Source organism: Trachypithecus francoisi, unplaced genomic scaffold, assembly GCF_009764315.1.
Source record: "Trachypithecus francoisi isolate TF-2019V2 unplaced genomic scaffold, Tfra_2.0 Lachesis_group11, whole genome shotgun sequence".
Lineage (NCBI taxonomy): Eukaryota > Metazoa > Chordata > Mammalia > Primates > Cercopithecidae > Trachypithecus > Trachypithecus francoisi.
In genome coordinates this window covers 43,048,831-43,070,459 of record NW_022681456.1, presented here as the reverse complement: position 1 = coordinate 43,070,459, position 21,629 = coordinate 43,048,831, and positions in this window count along the sequence as shown.

Below are 21,629 nucleotides of genomic sequence, written 5' to 3'. Positions count from 1 at the left end.
ATTCCCATGTTTATTGCAGCATTACCAATAATAACCAAGACATGAAAACAACTTGTGTCCATCTATGGATGAATTGATAAAATATGCTACCGGTGTACAAATGAATATTATTCAGCCCTGAAAATAAATGAACCTTGCCATTTGCTACCATGTAGATGTACATGGAAAACAATATCCTAATTAAAATAAACCAGACAGAGAAAAGAAAAATATATATCACATGATCTCACTTATATGTGGAGTCTAGAAAAATAATGATTCAACTTAAATATGCAAAGATAGACATGAAAGCAATGATTACCAGGGGTGGTGGAGCAGGGGGAGGAAATGAAAGACATGAAAGATATGGGTCAGATCCTCTGACCTACTAAATAGTAGAGATGTAGAATAATGATCCTAGAAATTTAATGTACAACATGAGGGCTATAGGCAATAAAATTGTACTGTATACTCACTTAGATTCTTGTTAAGTGAGTAGATTTTAGCTGTTCTTGGCAGGAAAAACAAAACAATGAATGACTATGTAAGATGACGGATACATTAATTTGCTTCTACTTAGTAGGCTTTTTACTATCTATATGTATCCCACAATATCATATTGTGTAATTTAAATATATAAAATAAAATTTATTTTAAATGAAGTATATTTGAAATGAGAGTATAAATCAACAGAAAAAATATCTCATTTAAATTACAAAAAATAATTTACACATTATTTTTAAAAATAATGCAACTATTGCATGAAGGGCATACATAGAAAATAGAATATAATTTAAAGCTAGATACAGCTATAGGTTTTATTTATTCCTGTACTTATATGTTGCAGTTAGATGAGTGAGGCTATATAAAGTGGAGCATATTATACACAGGCTAGTTCTAAGCAGATACCAAAAGTCAATCAGTTGCACAAAAGTTTACTGAAATCAGAATCTGTTCTACCATGGAATCTCTCTCAGATACCACTCATCATATTAGTTTTCATGAAAGTTATATGTAGGAGCTCCCATGGATATTTCACAGGGAAATGTCATTTCACAAAATGCATATTCTTTACCATCAGCTAGAACTGTCATCCCTGGCTGTGCATCTGAGTTTTCTTTCTTTCTTTTTTTTTTTAAAATCTAACTTCCTGAGTCCAATTTTAGAGGGCTCAATTTGCTAGGTCAAATTCAAGAGTCTGGGTTTTTGAAAAAGTCTACAGGCAATTCTGATAAATGTTTTGTTTTAAAAACAATTACCCTGTCGCTTTGGCGTTCCCTCCCAGATTTCTGTGTAGTATCTTGCTTTAGTGATTTAGGCTGGACTTTCTCGCAGTTTTCACTAAAAGCCTGTATTGGCCTCAGGCTGAATAGTCTGCCACTTGCTTGTCTATTTCTTAAACTAATGCCCTAGTCTTGACCTTCAGAATATTATTTAATACTCTAACTGTAGGAGAAGGATAATAATAAAGAATACAAAAAACTCTCTCTTTAATGAGAAAAATAGAGTTTCAATAACATTTTTTTTTTTTTTTTTTTGAGACAAAGTCTCGCTCTGTCACCCAGGCTGGAGTGCTGTGGCCGGATCTCAGCTCACTGCAAGCTCCGCCTCCCGGGTTCATGCCATTCTCCTGCCTCAGCCTCCCGAGTAGCTGGGACTACAGGCGGCCGCCATCTCGCCCGGCTAGTTTTTTGTAGCTTTTTTTTTTTAGTAGAGACGGGGTTTCACCGTGTTAGCCAGGATGGTCTCAATCTCCTGACCTCGTGATCCGCCCGTCTCGGCCTCCCAAAGTGCTGGGATTACAGGCTTGAGCCACCGCGCCCGGCCTCAATAACATTTTTAAAAAATATTTTTTATTCTCAAAAAAGTTACCCTTGTCTAGCTTGCCTTCCTAGGACAGAGTGTCATCTTTGCACCCTGATAAATACATGACTAAAGAGTTGCCAAAGACAACTGTCTCCAAGAAAGAATAGTTCACATGAAAGATAAATGATCTGAGAAAGCCAAGAGAAGATAGACTTTACCTCACTACAGTTCTCTTTATTATGTCTGCTTATTTTCCGTCCTACCATATTTCAACACTCTTCTATTGAGAAATACATAGCAAACCTTTTTACTAATGATACACGGTATCAGAATTTAGGGTGACATTTTATTGGTCATAATTTTGAGGAAGCTATGAAACCCCTCAGCAGATAGTATGATTTAGATGAAGGGGGAAAAAAAGCAAGTGAAAAATATATTCTCTGTTGAAGCTGCAAAATAACTTACCAAAATTTTAGTAAAATGTTAGTTCCTGAAACTTTAAGAATTTACTAGTTTAGACAAGTATTTTCTATAATTGATCGAGTATTTCTAAATTTTTTACAGTTAGATTTATTCCATTCTTTCATCTGGTAATTATTTTAAGTGGACATTTTTTGAAGTAGTCGATCATTTAAAATAAAATATAAAAGCTATAAGTCTGCTCTGTGACACTTTTAAATACCAGGGAGAAATTCCAACACCTGGGTTTGAAGAACATTGTAAGTTTTGGAACAACTGGTTTACTATGCACAAATTTAAAGATAAATTGAATTCTAAGAATCAGTGGGTCTATTGAGTTTTACCAGATAGTAGAAGCATGTATAATAATAAGAGTCTATTGTTGGAGCATTGTCAACATTAATTGCCTGGGAAAAACCAGAAAATAGTCAATGATACGAAAGATTCATGAACTGTCAAAGAACATTCAAGAATAGATAGTTAGGAATGTTTCCTATAAATGCTATTGAAAAGGAAATTTGTGGGCATTTTTTGGCATCATTCAGAAACGTGCATTTTAACAAAATGTAAAAGTTGTTATAGATTTAAAATACATTGGATCAAATTATTTCAAGATTATGGACTATAAAAACTCAACATTAATAGGGCAAAATGCTTCAAAGCAGACTAACACAATAATAGACTGAATCTTGGACTTGAAGTCTTTAAAATTTTTGCATATATATATCTATATATATATACACACACATATATATATATGAATGTAAGGACTTTAGACATTGTTTTTCTAAGCCAAATATTGTTCCTTAGAACGCTATAGTCAATGTGTCAATATATGGGTGAAAAGTTAGTTAACAGAATGTACTGTTCTAGTTTTATGTTTTCAATGGATTTAATGTAACATATTCCAATTAGGTTTAGAAAACCAAAGTTATAGTATTCAAGGACATATTTGAGGTAATATTGTTTCAAAACTAACAAAAACATTCCAGAGAGAGACAGAGATTGAGACAGAGAGAGACAGAGACAGAGAGAGCAAGATAGCACTGCTTGGCACTTTTTGCCTTATATCTTGCTCTTCAACTGTTTCTGCTACTTGAAAAAATAATAATATGCCTTTTTATATGACCTGGACTCTAACTATTTTCATACAAATACTGAAGAAAGTAGTACCACGTAGAGAAAAAAGGGTTGAACACTGAATGAACTAAAGGCATTTACACTACTAATAAAACACAATGAACCCAATGGTAGGACACCAGGAGTATAATAGAAACAAAAGCGTAAGAGGCTAAACTCTTGCAAAATATGCTAAGTTCTCCTTAATCCAAAACAAAACAAAAAAACAAACAAACCCTAGTTTTGGGTCACTCCAAAGCATATCAGAGTCAAGGACGTTGGGAGCAAGTTGTTTATTGGGAAGGTAATTCCAGGAAGAACAGGTGAGAGAGTGTGGGCTGGGGAGGAGTGGTGGTCTGGAAGGTAGAAGGGTGGAATGAAAGGGAAGGAAGGGTGAAAGCCATTACAAAGTGCATGGATGTTCAGGTGAATGCCAGAAACCAGGTGGCATATGCTTTAGATTCATCTTTTGGGAGATTAACATGGGATTAACATCTCTTGGGAAGCTGGAACGTTGGTTTAGGTTTGCGCTCAGATTCAGCAATACTGGCCCTTCAGGTACAGCTCTCCTGGTGTCAGAGAATGCTTCAGGTAGGGAAGCAGAGAAGCACCTGAGATGGGAGATTTCAGCAGTTAAGTAGTTGTCTACTGTAGCTTCGGGTGAACTCATATGGGGGCCAAGGATAAGTGTAGAGGTTAATTTAATACTAAGAATCAGTGGGTGAGTTGAGTTTTGTGGGTATTGATGGCATAGTAGTCTCAGAATTCAAAACTGTAGAATAATTTTAAACACAGGCATCAGAAAATAGAGTTCTAGTGAAGAGAAATAAAATAAGACCTATTTAATTCCATTACAGATAAATTGAGCCATGAATTGACATTCATGTTGAGGCTCTATATGCAGGTCAGATGAATGCATTTTGAATCTGATAATCACTCAGCACTTCTCTTTGTAAGAAATCTACATACTTAAAATTGATTATATGTAGCTAAACATATTAGCTTTTGTCTATATGCAATATAATTAGTTTTGTATTACAGTTTAAGCATTTCCAGAAAAAATATAAATGGGAACCTATGCCTATCAACAATACTCCAGAAATCTTTTACATAGATTCAGGTGCTTAATGCTTAATAAGTAAATAAATATTGAATACCTATAACTACTACATGCTAGACTCAGTTAACAATCTCTGTTAACAGAGTAACATGTATGCAAAATGGTTGTCAACAAACAAAACAAACACCAACAAATCCAGATGTCTGGAGAAAAACCTATGGAAAACCAGAAGATAGAATCAGTGAGACTTTAATGAAATGTCTGGGAAGGGGAGAAATTTGTGCTTGATTTTGAAAGCTATGTAGGATATTTCCTAGGAGATAACTAGAAAACTGTTTAAAGCAGTCACATAGCTATAAATTAATATACCTGATACACAGTGAAAATTTCAGGAAGAATAATTAATTCAGCACCATACTATTTTTGTTTTTTTCAACATTTTTGGGTCTAAATGAAGTTTTCCAGTTTTTTTCCACATAGATCTCAGATAAATTTTGTTAAGTTTATTCTTAGGTCACTCATATTTGGGACCTATTAAAATTGTTTTTTCTTTCTAATAAGTAATAGCTGGCATAAAATATAACTAATGATTTTAAAATAGATATATATCCTATATCCAAACATTGTAATAAAGTATTCTTTATTCTGGATATTCACCAGTTGATTATCTCAGATTTTCTAGGCAGTAAGTCATATCATTGAAAATAGTGGTCATAAGGTCATCTTCAATTTCTAATTCATTAAAAGCTTTTAAAAATCAAAATGGATGTTGAATTTTATCATTAAGATTTTTAGAATCCTTAGAGATGATTATAAGTATTTGTTCTTCTTTAAATTATTAATGCAAAAAAAAGCATTAATGGAATTTATAATGTTGAACTGTCCTTGCATTCCTGGAATAAACTTTCACTCATCTAATGTATTATTTTAGTATACTATTGGGATTGAATTACCAATAATTTATTTAGAATGAATCAATCTATATTTATACATGGATTACTTTTTTTTGCAAGCTATCTTAATCAGCTTTTAGTACAGAGTCATACCAGCTTATTAAAATCAATTAAGAAATTTCTACCGTTTTTTAATATTTACAAGTTTATATAGGATGATAATCTGTTCTTTGGAGATTTCAAAAAGTATTCTTATTTATCTGAACCAGTGTTTCTAGCTATATATTTTATATCATTATTTTCAAACTATTCTATTCTTTAAGAACATAATTGTATTCTTGCTTTTGCCATATGGACTTTATTTTATTCACTTTTAATTTTATAGTAATTTACCAAACTGCAATCCCTTTTCATCTATGCATTTTCCCTATTTTTATCCTTACAGAATCATCATAAAATAAGCATTAATATCTCTAGTTTTCATTTGTAGAAAATGCAACTTAATGAGGTTAAATTACTTGTTGAATGTCATAGCATCTTAAGCTTCTGAGGACACACTGTCCTATGCATCTTTATGTCCTGTATTCCCTTCATGACTCCCGGCAGACTGTAGACACCCAATGATTACTTGTAGAATTGAAAAGAGCCTGCTTCTGCCTGACTTGAATCTCTCTCCATGAAAGTAATGAAGTATTGCCATTTCTGTTTTGTATGATAATAATTTGTATCAAGGTAAAACAAACCTAGTTATTATATTTGAGTACAAAAACTGCAAGAGCAACGTATTTTATGCTTATATTTATTAGATCATTTTATTGAGGTATAATTCCCTTTCAGTGTAAGGCACACATTTTTAGTGTAGAGTTGGATTAGTTTTGACAAATGTGTTGCTTCATGTAATCACTACCTGAATCAAAATGCACAACATTTCCATCACACAAGAAAATTGTTACTGGCCACTTTGCAATCAGTCTCCCCCTCATCCTTGTCACTAGGCAACCGTTGAGAGACTTTCTATCACTATGCATTAGCTTTAAGTGTTTCAGAATGTCATTTAAAGGAAATGATACAAAAGTTATCTTTTTATATCTGGCTCCTTTCACTTGCAAGTATTTTTTTTTCTTTTTTCTCCCGATTTGCTCACTGATGGATATCTGGGTTGGTTACAGTTTGGAAACATTACAAATAACATCATAAATATTAATGCTCATGAACTTTTATACAGCAGACTTAATTTTCTTGAGTAAATATTGAGGAGTAGGATTTCCTTGTTTCCTATCTTAGGAGTGAAACATTCAATAATTCAGTAGTTCACATTTAAGTATTACATTAGCTGTAGTTTTTTTTCTTTTCCTTTCTTTTCTTTTCTTTTCTTTTCTTTTTCTTTTTTCTTTTTTTTTGATGCTTGTTATCAATTTGTGAAAGTCCCCTCTTCTTTCTAGTTTCCTGAGAGTTTTTATCATGCATAAATGCTGATTTTTTTAAAAAAGTATTTTTTCTGTATCTACTAGGAAGATAAAATGATTTTATATTTTATTCTATTCATAATTGACATTAATGTTAGAATGCCAAACCAAACTTCGGTTCCTGTGTAAACTCCATTTTATCCTCCTGTATTTTGCTATTCAAATATTGCTCCTCTTTTCTTTGGTTCTCTTTTCCAAAGATTTCCGCTAATTCAGCAATAACAAATTCTGATTTATACCCCCTCTTCTCGATAATCAGTTTTCCCTTGCTTGCTCTCTAGCTTCCTGTGCAATTAACAGGATATTGTCCCTATGACAAGATTCAGAGTGATTACCAACTAATCATTTTGAGTTTCATTTTTCTTGAGGAATTCTTTTTCAATGTTGGCCAACAGTTGTCACATACAGATCTATAGTTTGTATGGCAGGAAGACTAGTCTATCAGTAGTTAGCCTGTCACGGCAAGTCATGAAATCCATTTTAATTTAAGTTATTCTGCTTGGAAGGAAAGAATCAGCAGAGTAAACTGCTACATCATCTTCAGGAATTACATTTGGTTAATGTATGGTTAGGGAGAAAATACCCAGGGGAAGTTAGAAAGAAGAAAATATCTGTGATTTTTATGCATATATTATAAGTTAAATACTACACAGGAGCAATTTATGAATTTTAATTTCATCCTGAATTATCCATATTTTATGACTTTATGTATTATCAAAAACAGATTTCACAAAAGTTGACATTAATGTAAAGCCTATCCATGTTTTTATATTTTAAAATTATAATGATAGGAGTTTTAGTGAATATGAAAATGTTCTTATTTTTCTGCATCTGTGTTTCAGGAAATATATGAATGATCTAATCCATGAAGAAGGAAAGAACAGCAAACTATATTCAGAATTAAGCCCTTGATTTCCACCTTAATCTTCTGGGTTATGAGGCCCTATATTTATACTACACTTGAAAAAAAGAAGGTGTGTGAGTTGCTGTATTATTTCCCTGTAACAAAAAGTTCCCTTCCTGTCGGAAATCCTTTCTCATATACGTATTTTTTTAATTTCATATTGTTTTCTCCTCAAAAAGAGAAAAAAAGTACTTTTCTGAATATACTTACTGATTTTGGACATCCAATATATATTCAACTTGATCAACTTAATGTTTCTTTTTATCTCTTGAAACACATTTCTCTTTCCCCCGCTGGTAGCACATATACAATGCACATGCATACACACAATGTACATGTGTACACACTTGCACACATACTCCTTTTTATTGTAGTATTTACAAACTAAATAGTTGTTTTAAAATTGTGATTTGACTCTATAGCTCTGTATCTGGAGATTGTTTGGATAGTCTTTGACTTTTTAACATTATTCATAAATCTTGTGTTAGACTTAGCTCTCTACCTAGTTTACAAAACTGGTACACCACAAGTCCTTCTTATTAAAACTTTCATCCCTTTGAGTACTTAATCATGACGCATTTATCAATTTGTTGGTGTGTCTCATACAACATTTTATTTTTTTTCAGGGTGAATTTGTAGATGTCACACGTATGAGGATTTACATATTTTAAATTATGTATTAATTGTCATGTATAAATTACAATTTGGCTAGAATTAAAATATAGATTATAAATTTTTCATCTCTATAATTTTCTAATGATAGTGCAAGCAGTCTGATACCAATGGATTAATTTTTCCTTTATAATTATGTGGTAGTCTTATTAACAATAATCCTTGAATTTTTGATCCATGGATAGGTGTTTGGGAAGAAAACGATCCTTTTTAGGTGTTATTGACTGTACTATTTCAGAATATGAAAGCTTTGATAAACCACAGATTGGTTATTGACATCTTTACTACAATATTCAGCCTTCAAATACATTGATATATTTCTCCATTTGTCTAAAACTTCTTTTATTCTCTCAGTAATGTTTTATAGTATTTACTACAGGACTTTACATGTTTTTCTAATTGGATCCCTTTTTATTTTACATTTTAAATAGCTTTATTAGGAAGTAACTCACATTCCACACAATTCTCCCACTTAAGTGTACAGTTCTCTGGGTTGACTTTTTACTTTCTTGATGGTGTTCTTTGAAGTGCAAAAGCTTTTAATTTTGATGAAATATCATGTCAAAGACACCATTGCCTAATCAAAGACCATGGAGATATATATACCTATGTTTCCGTCTGGTAGCTTTGTTACTTTAATTCTTACAATTGAGTCTTTAATCAATTTTAAGGCAATATTTTTATTGGATATGAGGTCATGGTTCACTCTTTTATTTGAAGATATCCAGTTGTCTCAGCACCGTTTATTAAAAAAAAATACTACGAACATTAGGAAAAATGCTATTTTTTTACACATAAAAATTGTCCATGGTTTCCACGATGGTGATAAAGGCAATTAATTTGTGTAGTGGGACAAGTGCTATACTAATTTCTGGGATAGATTGGTGAAGAAGATAGAAATGTCACTTTTTTCAAGGAGCTCATGGTCTATTCTAAGAAAACGGTGTTCTCTATTATAAATAGTTTATATATATTGAAAGTTAGAAATTAAATGTTGGCAAAGCAGTATATGCGTGTCATATATTCATTCCTAAACTCCTGTCAGTTTTTGAGATGTAAATTTTGCATAAATTTTGTAAAGCTCTTATAATGTTTGTTGTTAGACACAAAATCTAATTTTCATTTTTGTGATTGATTCCTTAACATTCCAAATGTTTCATGAGAGCAAATAAAGCCCCCCAAAGCTTTATGAGATTATTTTAAAACCGTGTAAAGCTTGCTTTTCTCTCTGGAGAAACAGAAAGTCATGTCTGCCCAAGAGTAAACAAACTCCAACAGGCAATTTGAATTTGGTTCAAAATGAAGAATCCCGAAGATTGGGGTTTGTTCTAAACATAGAGAAACAGCATTTCTTCCTTCCTCATTATTATCCTGACTAGCCCCCTGCTGCTGCATGATTACCAATCACAATTAAATGCTTTGTTCATCTAATTTTTAAGTGATCCAACTTCTAAAGGATTGTTATTTATTGGAAAAGTATAAATTGCATTATTTCATAGTTTGTATCAATCAAATTAACTCAATTACAGCTCTCTATATGAGGACTAGATGGCACACAGAATAAAAAGGATTAAGAAGAAAAACTTAATTGATACACCAGGTCAAAGAAAAAAAATGCCTCTCCAACTGAAAAGCAATGTAATGCTGAGTGGAACGTGGAGGAGTTGGAGAAGATTCAGAGGCCAGCCATTAAGAAAGCATCTGTCTGGAATAGTTTAGCTATCCAAATGCCGACAGTGTGGGCCTGGGCCAAGGTGTTTCATGAGGCCTCTTGCAGCTCAGATGGGCAATGATTCTCTAAATCCATGTTGGAACATGAGATTGAGTGAAACTGCAATAACCAGAATCCCATTATAAGTTGATTTGAAATTGGCACCGATCCCTACAGCAGGATCACCATTGTCATTTGTTCAACCTTGCAATAACCCAACCTCACATTTTGTGCATTTGATCTTTTGCACTCTACTAAACAAATGATGGAGGTGTTTTCACTATTCAGTAATATAAATACATGTGAAACTGTGACTTGTGGATAAACTTCTCAGAAACTGAGGTTACTCTTTCTCAAGAACATGGATATGTCACATGTCTCAGTATAAGGGAAAAGAAATATCTTTCTTTTCCCATTGTTAGGTTTATGGCTGAGTCTGCTATAACAAATAATAGATTAACAGGAGAAAGGTGTACACATTTATTTAATATAAGTTTTACATGATTTGGGAGCTTTGAGGACTGGAGGCCCAAAGCATGAGGCAATCTGTGTATTTTTATGCTTAGTTTTGATGAAGAATGGATAATCATGGGAAAGTATGGATACAGGGGATATGATCTAATGGTAATAAACTGGGGGAAACTTTGCAAGAACTGTTTGTTCAGGTTTTTCTTGGCATCTCTGTATCTTTGGCTCCTTTCCTCCTGTTATAGGGAGGGGATCTCTCACATGAGAATCATATGACCCTCCTCAGGGTAAGGGCAGAAATTCTTCCTAGGTTTTATAATCTGCTTTATTTATTTTTAATTTTTATACTTTTGGGACACAGACTCTCACTATGTCACCCAGGCTGAAATGCAGTTGCACAATCATAGCTCACGGCAGCCTTGAACTCCTGGGCTCGAGCGGTTCTCCCACCTCAGCCTCCAAAGTAACTGGGGTTACAGACATATGCCACTGTGTCCAGCTAATTAAAAACTTTTTTTTTTTTTTTTTTTTTTTTGAGAGAAGGATCCTCACTATGTTGCCTAGGCTGATCTCTACCTACTAAGCTCAAGCAATCCTCTCCACTTGGCCTCCCAAAGTGCTGGGATTACAGGCATTAGCCACCCCACTCAGCCATGACCTGCTTTAGAAGACAATGCAGGGGGAAGGTCAGAAAGACCTTTTGCTTCTGCTGTGTTCTCAAATGCCAAGATGCTGTCGTCAGTAACAGCAGCCAATCTATATGCACTCTGAGACAACAGAGTGCTGACCTACTTAACACTCTTTCCCAGACACTCTTTATCCTGGTTAGTGAAACAACCAATTCCAAATCCTCAACCAGAAACATCATCTTTGCTTCCCAAATTAATGACTAAGTTGTAATGATTTTGACTCCAGTGTTCCTCACAAGAGGAGCTCTCTCTTGTCACTCCTATTTCTATACCATAGGCCAGGTTCTTACATAATTTCATTTGTATTGGTGCAGTTGACTCTTTAAGAAATAAGGAAACCTCAAACACATAACAAGGAATACTAGGAATAAAATAATGCACATCTAGTAAACACTACCTAGCTTAAGAACTAAAATAATACTCATGTATTTGGAGTGCCAAATGTAGCACTACTCCAAGGCTCCAGCCCCTTCCTGCCTCAAGCCCTGAAGGAGTATCTTTTATCTATCTATCTATCTATCTATCTATCTATCTATCTATCTATCTATCTATTATATCTATCTATCTATCTATCTATCTATCTATCTATCTGTCATCTATCTATTTATCATCTATCCATCTCTATATCTATGTCTCTCTCAATCTACTGTCTATCTGTCTATCTATCTATCTATCTGTCTATCGCTATATCAATGTCTCTCTCATCTATTATCTATCTATCTATCTATCTATCTATGTATCTATCTATCAATCATATATCTACAAAAAGAGAGATAACAGTGTTTCAGAAAGAGGGTAGCAAGAGAAAAACAATATTTTCAAGAGAGTATTTATCAGTGTGTATATGCTTGTATACATATATCACATACACACACATACTTGCTATTTTACTCTCTGTTTTCTTCTGCAACCTGATTATCACTTAAGATGTTTTTATGTTATCTATGTCGACTTGTAAAGTTTTAATTTTCTTCGCAACTCATTGTATTCAATGGTGTGATTATATCGTAGTTTATTTATCTATTATTTTGTTGATGGGTAGTTAGGTTGTTTCCAGTTTTTCTTACTATAAATAAGGCTGCTATGAATGTTGTTTGACATGTATTGTTGGATTACAAGCAAGATTTCTTTCTTCGGATTATGAACCTAGGAGTAGACTTGGTGGAAAAAGTGATGTCATATCTCTAGTCAATAGATATGTTGGTGACATTTTATAACTGTTTCTCAAGAAGCTGTAATTTTTGTCGCCTCTACTAGCTGTGTATGCATCTCTTCTGCTCTGTACCCTCTGCAGTATTAGGTATTGCTGACATTTAATTTTTACAAAATGTTGAAACATTGAATTGTTCATCACCCTGGTTTTAATTTGCATTTTCTTAGTTGCAAGTTTAATAAATAATCTTTAAAAGTTTTTGACCACTAAGATTCCTTTTGTGACTCACTTTTTTTATAATACTTGCTATTTTCTATTGGATCATTTTTCTTTTACATATAGATTTGTGGTATGACTTATATATTCGAAATATCAATTCTCTTCTGTTAACTTTCTTGCACGCGTCTCATTTTTGCCTTTGGTTAGTCATTTTGCTTTTTAAATGGTGTCACATTATAACCAGAAACATTCCATTTTCCTGTGATGAAAGTAATCTGCTCTTTTATAATTTATGTGCTTTTATTAAAAAGTGGGTTTTTTTTTTGTTCTAATCTGGGGAAAAAAATTCTTCTGATGTTTTAAAATACTGCTTTTCATATATGGAAAAATAATCTGCCAGAATTGATTTTTTTATATGATGTGAAGTAGAAAATATTTTGTGTGTGTTTTGGTTTTCTTTTTTTTTTTTTACTAAAGTAAAACTTTATGTTTTTACTGTATTGTTTTTACTATATGAAAAACTATCATTAAAGAGTTTGTCCTGTTTCCACTGTTCTACAATGACCTCTCTGTTATAAATCAAGTTTTGTATGCATGTAAGGTTATCTCTGATTTCTCTTTTTTATTCCATAAACTTATATAATATCTTTGTGAAATACAGCATTACTTAATAAACACAGCACCATAATCATCCTGATTTTCAATTCTCTAAATCCTTGTGTCTTATTCTACTTTCTCCTTTTCCTCTTCAGGAATGTCTTTAATTCTTGGGAACACTTATTTCTTTATGCCTTTTCGAATCCCTCTTTTTTCAAGTTCTTTGAAAAATCTTTGACTTTTACCTGGAATTTTAGGAATTTGTCTATCGATAAGGAGACAATTGTCATGCTTGTTATGTTTAATCATCTTGAAAAATAACCTGTTTTTTCTCTTTCTTTCTTTTTTTTTAGTATCAGGAAGATTACATTTTTCAAAGTATATTTTAGAGGTGCCAGTTGCTGAAACATAAATATATATTTTATTTATTTATTTATTTATTTATTTCTTTATGAGGCGGAGTCTCGCTCTGTCGCCCGGGACTGGAGTGGAGTGGCCGGATCTCAGCTCACTGCAAGCTCCGCCTCCTGGGTTTACGCCATTCTCCTGCCTCAGCCTCCCGAGTAGCTGGGACTACAGGCGCCCGCCACCTCGCCCGGCTAGTTTTTGTATTTTTAGTAGAGACGGGGTTTCACCGTGTTAGCCAGGATGGTCTCGATCTCCTGACCTCGTGATCCGCCCGCCTCGGCCTCCCAAAGTGCTGGGATTACAGGCTTGAGCCACCGCGCCCGGCCATAAATATATATTTTAAAATACAGTTACTGAAATATAAAAATGCAGTTGAAATATAAAAACACAGTTCATTAATGTCCCTCAATTGTTATTAATTTTAATAATTTGGCTTTAGATTCATTCGAGTTTTCTGAATAAACATTTTTGTCTAAGAATAATTATAATTTTGTTGCTATTTTAAACTTATTTTGAATATTCCTTAATTTAATCCGTTAACTTAACTTTATATGTATTTTTTCTTACCTTATTTTGATAGGTAGTAGGTGCACTACCTTGTTTCATACAAAGGATGATAGTGGCTGTGTTTGCTGATTGTAAGTGGTATACCTCTAAGTTTTAACATTAAGTATGGAAGTTTGTGGTACAGTTTTAGTTTTCATTCAACATTTGAAAGATGAAGTAAGAAGATAGAGATGAGAGACACTGTTGCCGCCTTTGTCTAAGTCTTTCTACCAGTTGCTCCCGTAGAAATGGTGAACATCCACTTCTTGTGCAGCCCAGTCATTTTTGGGGGGCAGCAATGGCTGGACAATTTCATGAATTTGTTTGGTAGCAAATGTCCTATCATGTTAATTTGTTGCTTTTTTAAAGAAAGCTTTATGTTTACTTTCACATCAACTTATTTATTTATGGATTTCAATATATAAACATTATTAAAAATAATTACAAGCGGCCGGGCGCGGTGGCTCAAGCCTGTAATCCCAGCACTTTGGGAGGCCGAGGCGGGCGGATCACAAGGTCAGGAGATCGAGACCATCCTGGCTAACACGGTGAAACCCCGTCTCTACTAAAAAATACAAAAAACTAGCCGAGCAAGCTGGCGGGCGCCTGTAGTCCCAGCTACTCGGGAGGCTGAGGCAGGAGAATGGCGTGAACCCGGGAGGCGGAGCTTTCAGTGAGCTGAGATCTGGCCAGTGCACTCCAGCTTGGGTGACAGAGCGAGACTCTGTCTCAAAAAAAAAAAAAAAATTACAAGCAATAGAAAAATAGGAATGCCATCTGTTTTCTCTGTCCTGATTCTTTTTTTTTTTTTAGCAAGTGGAAATTATCAAATTATAATTAAAGAGAAAAAGTAGAACAAAGTCTTGATTTGAGGATAGTAAGCTCTCCATTATCTTCAATCTCATTTTGCAAAACTCTTTGTCTCTAACAAGATAGACACCTGGCTTTTCACTGTGGCTTTCTTCCTTCTGCAGCTCAATCAAGCAGTGGCTTCCCACCTATCCCTCACTCTTGCATGTTTGCACCATTTGATTATTTGTAGTTAACCCTTCTTGTCAGCCTTACCTGCTTCTTTCTTTTCATAACAATCTGCTGACCTCCTAACCTAATTATTCTCTCCTATTTATTGAAGACATAGTATCTGCCTCACAGCATTCTTTTCCACCTCAACTTTGTTCTTTCTCTCTGCCCCAGCCTTTACAATTATCCTGGCTGATTTTAACTTAAAGATTCAGTGCTCTGTTCTCTCTCCTCCTTAACAGCGTAAGTTCTTCCACTTCAGTAGTTCCTTCTTCTCAGTAGACCCCCAGTCCAGCATATTCTCTCTGTACCAGCCTCCTCTTGGCTTCATTGCGTATGTGTGTGTGTATCAGCCTCCATTGTGTATGTGTGTGTGTATGTGTGTGTGTGTACCAACTTAGATTCGTCATCAGCAATGATAAATACTATCTTGCAAATGTTGCTTTTCTCTTGCTAGCCTTTCCTTCTGAAACACTGGTCTAGAAAATGTTCAACCTAGATGAGCACCAACATTCTCTGTTCTGTACCTGATCCTCTAAGCATTAATAGAGGAAAAATATCATATATTGGAATTTAATTTATCTTTCAATATGTATTTGAAGATGCTATAGAATGCTCACATGTATTTGAGCACCTGTTCTCTACCAGGCACTGACACAGGTACCACGGGGACACATGGTAAGCAATAAAAACAAATCTATATCTCAAAATATAAACACATTGAATTGTACAGCCTCCTGGGTTCAAGCGATTCTCTTGCCTCAGCCTCCCGAGTGTGTGTGTGTGGTTGTGTGTGTGTGTATTCCATGAGTTCTTTCCCTATAGAGAACCCAGACTAATACAGATTTTGGTACCAGAAGTGGGGTGCTTTTAGAGGAGCATACTATTAAGGATGGAGTTCTTTCATTGGTTTATTGGTTTTGAGGTTTATGGAGTTGCATGCTTAATATGATTGGATTCCAAAATGCTAAGGACTCTACTTCTAATAGTTTGGATAACACTGGCAGTCCTTGGCATGAATTGTTTAGAGAGTTATGCAAAATAAATGCATTTGACACTCTTGATTCATCGCTTGTAAGAGGAAAGGAATTCTGTGACCCTATACATAATACCTTTGACCATATATGGAGAACCAAGGAACATTATGAAGCTGGTGGGTTGCTCCTAAGTTCAGTGGACAAAGTGATGAAAGTAAATCATGAACTCAGGGATTCTATCTCCTGCCTTCAGAAGGAAATGCTAAGCCTCAAATCTGCTAAGATTGCCCTGAGTGAGAGTTTTCTGTAGAGAAAGAGCTGAAATTGTGGAAAAACAGACATAAGCACTTATCATGTGAGCAGCTGACCTGGAATGAAAAGTGCATGGACAGCCTTACCAGGTGTCTATTGTTAAAGTGAGGGCATTGATTGGAAAAGAATGAGACCCTGCAACTTGGAATGGGAATGTGTGGGAGGACCCTGATGAAGCTGGGGACACTGAGTTTGTAAACTCTGATGAACATTTTTAGTCAGAAGAAATAGTATCTCCATCCACAGTAGTGGCAGTTGCTAGGTGAGATAACGTTGATTTTCCTCAGGACCCACCCCAAACACCCCTGTTTGCTTCTAGACCTATAAATAGACTAAAATCCCGGTAGGCCCCCAGAAGTGAGGTTGAGAGTGTGACCCATGAGGAGGTGTGCTACACTCAAAAAGAACTGCTTGAGTTTTCTAATTTATATAAACAGAAATCTGGAGAGCAGGCATGGGAGTGGATAAGAAGGGTGTGGGATAATGGTAGAAGGAATATAGAGTTGGATCAGGCTGACTTTATTGATTTGGGCCCACTAAGTAGGGGCTCTGCATTTAATGTTGCAGCTTGGAGATTTTAAAAAGGTTCTAATAGTTTATTTGTTTAGTTAGTTGAAATATGAATTAAAAGATGGCCCATTGTTAGTGAGCTGGAAATACTTGATCTCTCTTGGCTTAATGTAGAGGAAGGAATCTAAAAGCTTAGAGAGACTGGGATGGTGGAGTGGATTAGTTACTTTAGACCTACTCATCTCAGTTCGGAAAGTCCAGAAGATACACCCTTGACCAATACCTTGTGAAACAGATTTATGAAGGCAGCAACTGCTTCTCTGAAGAGACCTGTAAGTGTTCTTCTCTGTATGTCAGCTCTAACAGTGGGAACCACAGACACTCAACTACAAAATCTAAATAAAATGGAAATAATTGGATCCCAAGGTGGCAGGGGACAAGTGGCAGCACTTAACCATCAAAGGCAGGTGGGCGTAGCTACAGTAATGGACAGCAGAGGCAACGTGGCAATCAGAATAGTCTGACTCATGTAGAGCTCTGGCATTGGTTAATTAATCACAGTGTTCCTAAAAGTAAAAGTGATAGGAAGCCTACTGCATTCCTACTTATTTTATACAAGCAGAACACTAATAGGTCGAATGGATAAAAGACTAATTTGAATTAGAAAAACAGAGAATCACAACCCCTCAATCAATTCACAACTACTAAGGAAAGTTATTAGTTTATTATATAGGTTAGAAAACAAGTTTCACAGGTAAAGTATCACACAAGTGTTGATAACTTCAGAAATTGAAACGAGATAAAATACAGTCAGTTTATTTAGCCACTTTCTTTTGGGGCTCTTTCAAGTTCGGCAAGTTTTTTTTTTTTTTTTTAAATAATTCCCTCACTCTATGTAATTATCCACTATTCCCACTTACCTAATTTACATCTTTCTGTGAATAGCACACTTTCTGGTTACCAAGAACCACAAACCAAATTTCATTTTAGAGACTACTTTATGGTGCTATAGGACATTTTTCAAAGCAAATCTCCACTACAAATTGTATTAATTTATGTTGCAATTAATCACATGTTTGTTTTGGCCGGGTCTTGTAAAACTACTAGCTCCAGTTTAGAAATTCCCTGGAACGCATTCTATTTGGATCACATGTCCATCTCTGGACAAATTATGTAGGTCAAGGTGATGAGAGACTATGAACTTCCCACAAGGATCACATATTTGTATAAACATAGTGAGGGAGATTTCCCAGAGGCAAAGAATGTAATTGGGATATGGCTAATAAGAGAGTTTTTTGAGTTGAGAAGTCAGGACAATGTGTCTACTTCAGAAAACATCATGCAAGAGGTTACATTTGAGTGGATTTTAAAGATGAATAGGAGTTCCCCAGAAGACAAAGAAGAGAGGAGTAGGAGTACATTCACTGGAAAAGGTGTAGTCAGAGTGTGTAGACAGCATCACCAGAATCTTAAAATTTTGAATTATAGTACTCAGTACATGTGTTTTATTTGAAAGTAAATGTTATACAACCCTTCAGTACGTTCTGATATTTTAATCTTTTGCCTCAAATCATGTACATAAACAAGCACCCTTTTGCAACAAGAGAATCAAATATCTCTTAGATTTTCCTATGCACAGAAGGCAATATGTACAATCCCACCTTTATGTTAAAAGGTTACTAGCTTCTTTGACAAATATGATTGGATAAGGGGTGTGTTGTGAAACAGAAATATATTGGAGTAAAATTACTATGAACACCAATGGTATTTCAAGGACTTGAATATTTACTTAAAATTAAAATGCATGTACTAAGGTAGAAATTTCCTGGTCCATTGAGGCAATGCAAGTAAATCATTTCTGCCAATATGTGCAATGACTATAGATAGTGTACTTCGATTGTATTTCGCCTTTTCATTTCATTTACCTCTGCTTTTATTTTTGTTGTTCTCCTTCTGGTTATTTTAAGTTAAATATTCTCTTCTTTTAAATTTATTTATTTTTATATATATAGTTTTTTAAATGTAGGCTGAGATCATTGATTTGAGATATTTTTCTTTTATAGTTTTAATAATATTTAAAATAAATTTTATTATAAATTAATAGTATACCTTAATATATATATAGGATGGGTATGTCTAGAATTGTATTTGCTTTACATTTACTTTTGAAAATTGCTTCACTGAATAAAGACTTCTGGGTTACCAGTTATTTCCCTGACTCCAGTACTTTAAAGATGTTTATTCATTGTCTTCTGGATGACATATTTTCTGACTAAGTCTACTCTCATTCTGAACTTTGTTCCTGTTTTGGACATAAAGCACACCATGTCTATTTCCTCTAGATGCTTTTAAGATTCTCTCTTTGTCAGTGGTTTTCAGATTTCTGATTATAATGTGTTCTAACTTGGTCTTTCTTATTTTTTTCAGCTTGAGATTTGTTGAGTTTCTTGGATCTGTCATATATATATTTTGAGATGGAGTCTCACTCTGTCACCTAGGCTTGAGTACACTGGTGCAATCTCTGCTCACTACACCTCTGACTCCTGGGTTCAAGTGATTCTTCTGCCTCAGTCTCCCGAGTAGCTGGGATTACCGGCACCCACCATCATGCCTGGCTCATTTTTTGTATTTTTAGTAGAGATGGGGTTTCACTATGTTGGCCAGGCTGGTCTTGAACTCCTGACCTCATGATTCACCTGTCTAGGTCTCCCAAAGTGCTGGAATTACGGGCATGAGCCACCATGCCTATCTCGGTACATAATTTTAATCAAATCTGGAAAAATTTAACACTGTTTATCACACATTCTTCCAAAAATCTTTTAAAATTATTTCTCCCTCTTCTTTGTAGGGATCCCAATTTTATATACACACACACTCACATTATATATGACAATTTGATGTTCTCCTGCAATTCACTGAAGATTTATTTTTTGCTTTTCAGGTATTTTTCTGTTTCATTTTGGACAGTTTTTCATTGCTATATTTTAGAGTCTAAAGATCTTTCTTCTGCAGTGTTTCATTTGTAACTAATATCATCCAGCATACTTTTCATTAATATGTTGTATTTTTTATTTTTCAATGTTATATTTAGGTTAGTTTTAATCTTTCATTTCTCTTCTATTTATACATTTTTCTCTATTCTCTTGAACATATAGAACATATGTATTATACAATATCTCTTTTAAGTGGCTTATCCATTAATTCCTTTATCTTTTTCCTGTTAGCTGATATTTCTTGTGGTTATGGATTACATTTACCTGATTCTCTACTTGCCTGTTAATTTATAAGATGGAAGACTTTTTCAATTGAATATAATTTCTTGCAAAATTATTTGTATTTCTTCATATATACTCATACCTTGTTTATTGCGTTTTGCTTTATTGTATTTTATAGATATTACCATTTTTTTCAGGCATTCAGCATGTCTAGTAGTTCCCTTTTTCCAACAGCATATGCTTCATTTTTCGGTAGCACATATTAGTGATCATTATTATTATATCTGCTATGGTGATCAGTGATGTTATTATTATAATTGTTTTTGGGTGTTATGAACCATGTTATGTCCATACATAATGAACTTATTCTATAAATGTGTATATTCTGACTATTCCACTGACTACTCACCTCTCTCCTTCTTCTTGAGCTTCCCTATTCCCTGAAATACAACAATATTAAAGTTAGGCTAATTAATAATCCTACAATAGTCTCCAAGTGTTCAAGTGAAAGGAAGAGTCACATATTTCTTATTTTAAATCAAAAGCTAGAAATAATTAAGCTTAGTGAGGAAGAAATGTTCAAACCTGAGGCAGGCCAAAAGTTAGGCTCTTAGGCCAGTTAACCAAGTTCTGAATGCAAATTGAAGGCTCTTGAAGGACACTAAAAGTGCTACTCTAGTGAATATAAGAATTGTAAGAAAGCAAAACAGCCTTATTGCTGCTATGGAGAAAGTTTTAGTGGTCCAGAAAGAAGATCAAATCAGCCATAACATTCCATTAATCCAAAGTCTACTCCAAAGCAAGGCTCTAACTAACTTCAATTCTAGGAAGGCAGAGAGAGCTGAGGAAGCTTCAGAAGAAAAGTCTGAAGCCAGCAGAGATTGGTTCATATTTAAGAAAAGAAGCCACTTCTGTAACATAAAAGTGCAAGGTGAAGCAGCAAGTGCTAATGTAGAAGCTGCAGCAATTTATCCAGAAGATCTGGTTGAGATCAATGAAAAAGATGGGTACACTAAACACCAGATGTTCAATGTAGATCAAATAGCCTTTGATTAGAAGATGTCATCTAGGACTTTCATAGCTCGAGAGGAAAAATCAATGCCTGACTTCGAAATTTCAAAGCACAGGTAGACTCTTTTGTTAGATGCTAATGCAGTTGATGACTTTAAGCTAAAATCAGTCATCATTTACCATTACAAAACTCTAGGGCCCTTAAGAATTATGCTAAATCAATTCGACCTGTACTGTATAAATGGAAGAATAAAACCTGGATGACAGTACATCTGTTTACAGTGTGGCATGCTGAATATTTTAAGCCCACTGTTGAGACTTACTGGTCGGAAAAAAAAATACTTCTTTCAAATATTATTGCTCATTGACAATGCACCTAATCACCCAAGAGCTCTGATGGAGATTTACGAGGAGGTTAACGTTGTTTTTACGCCC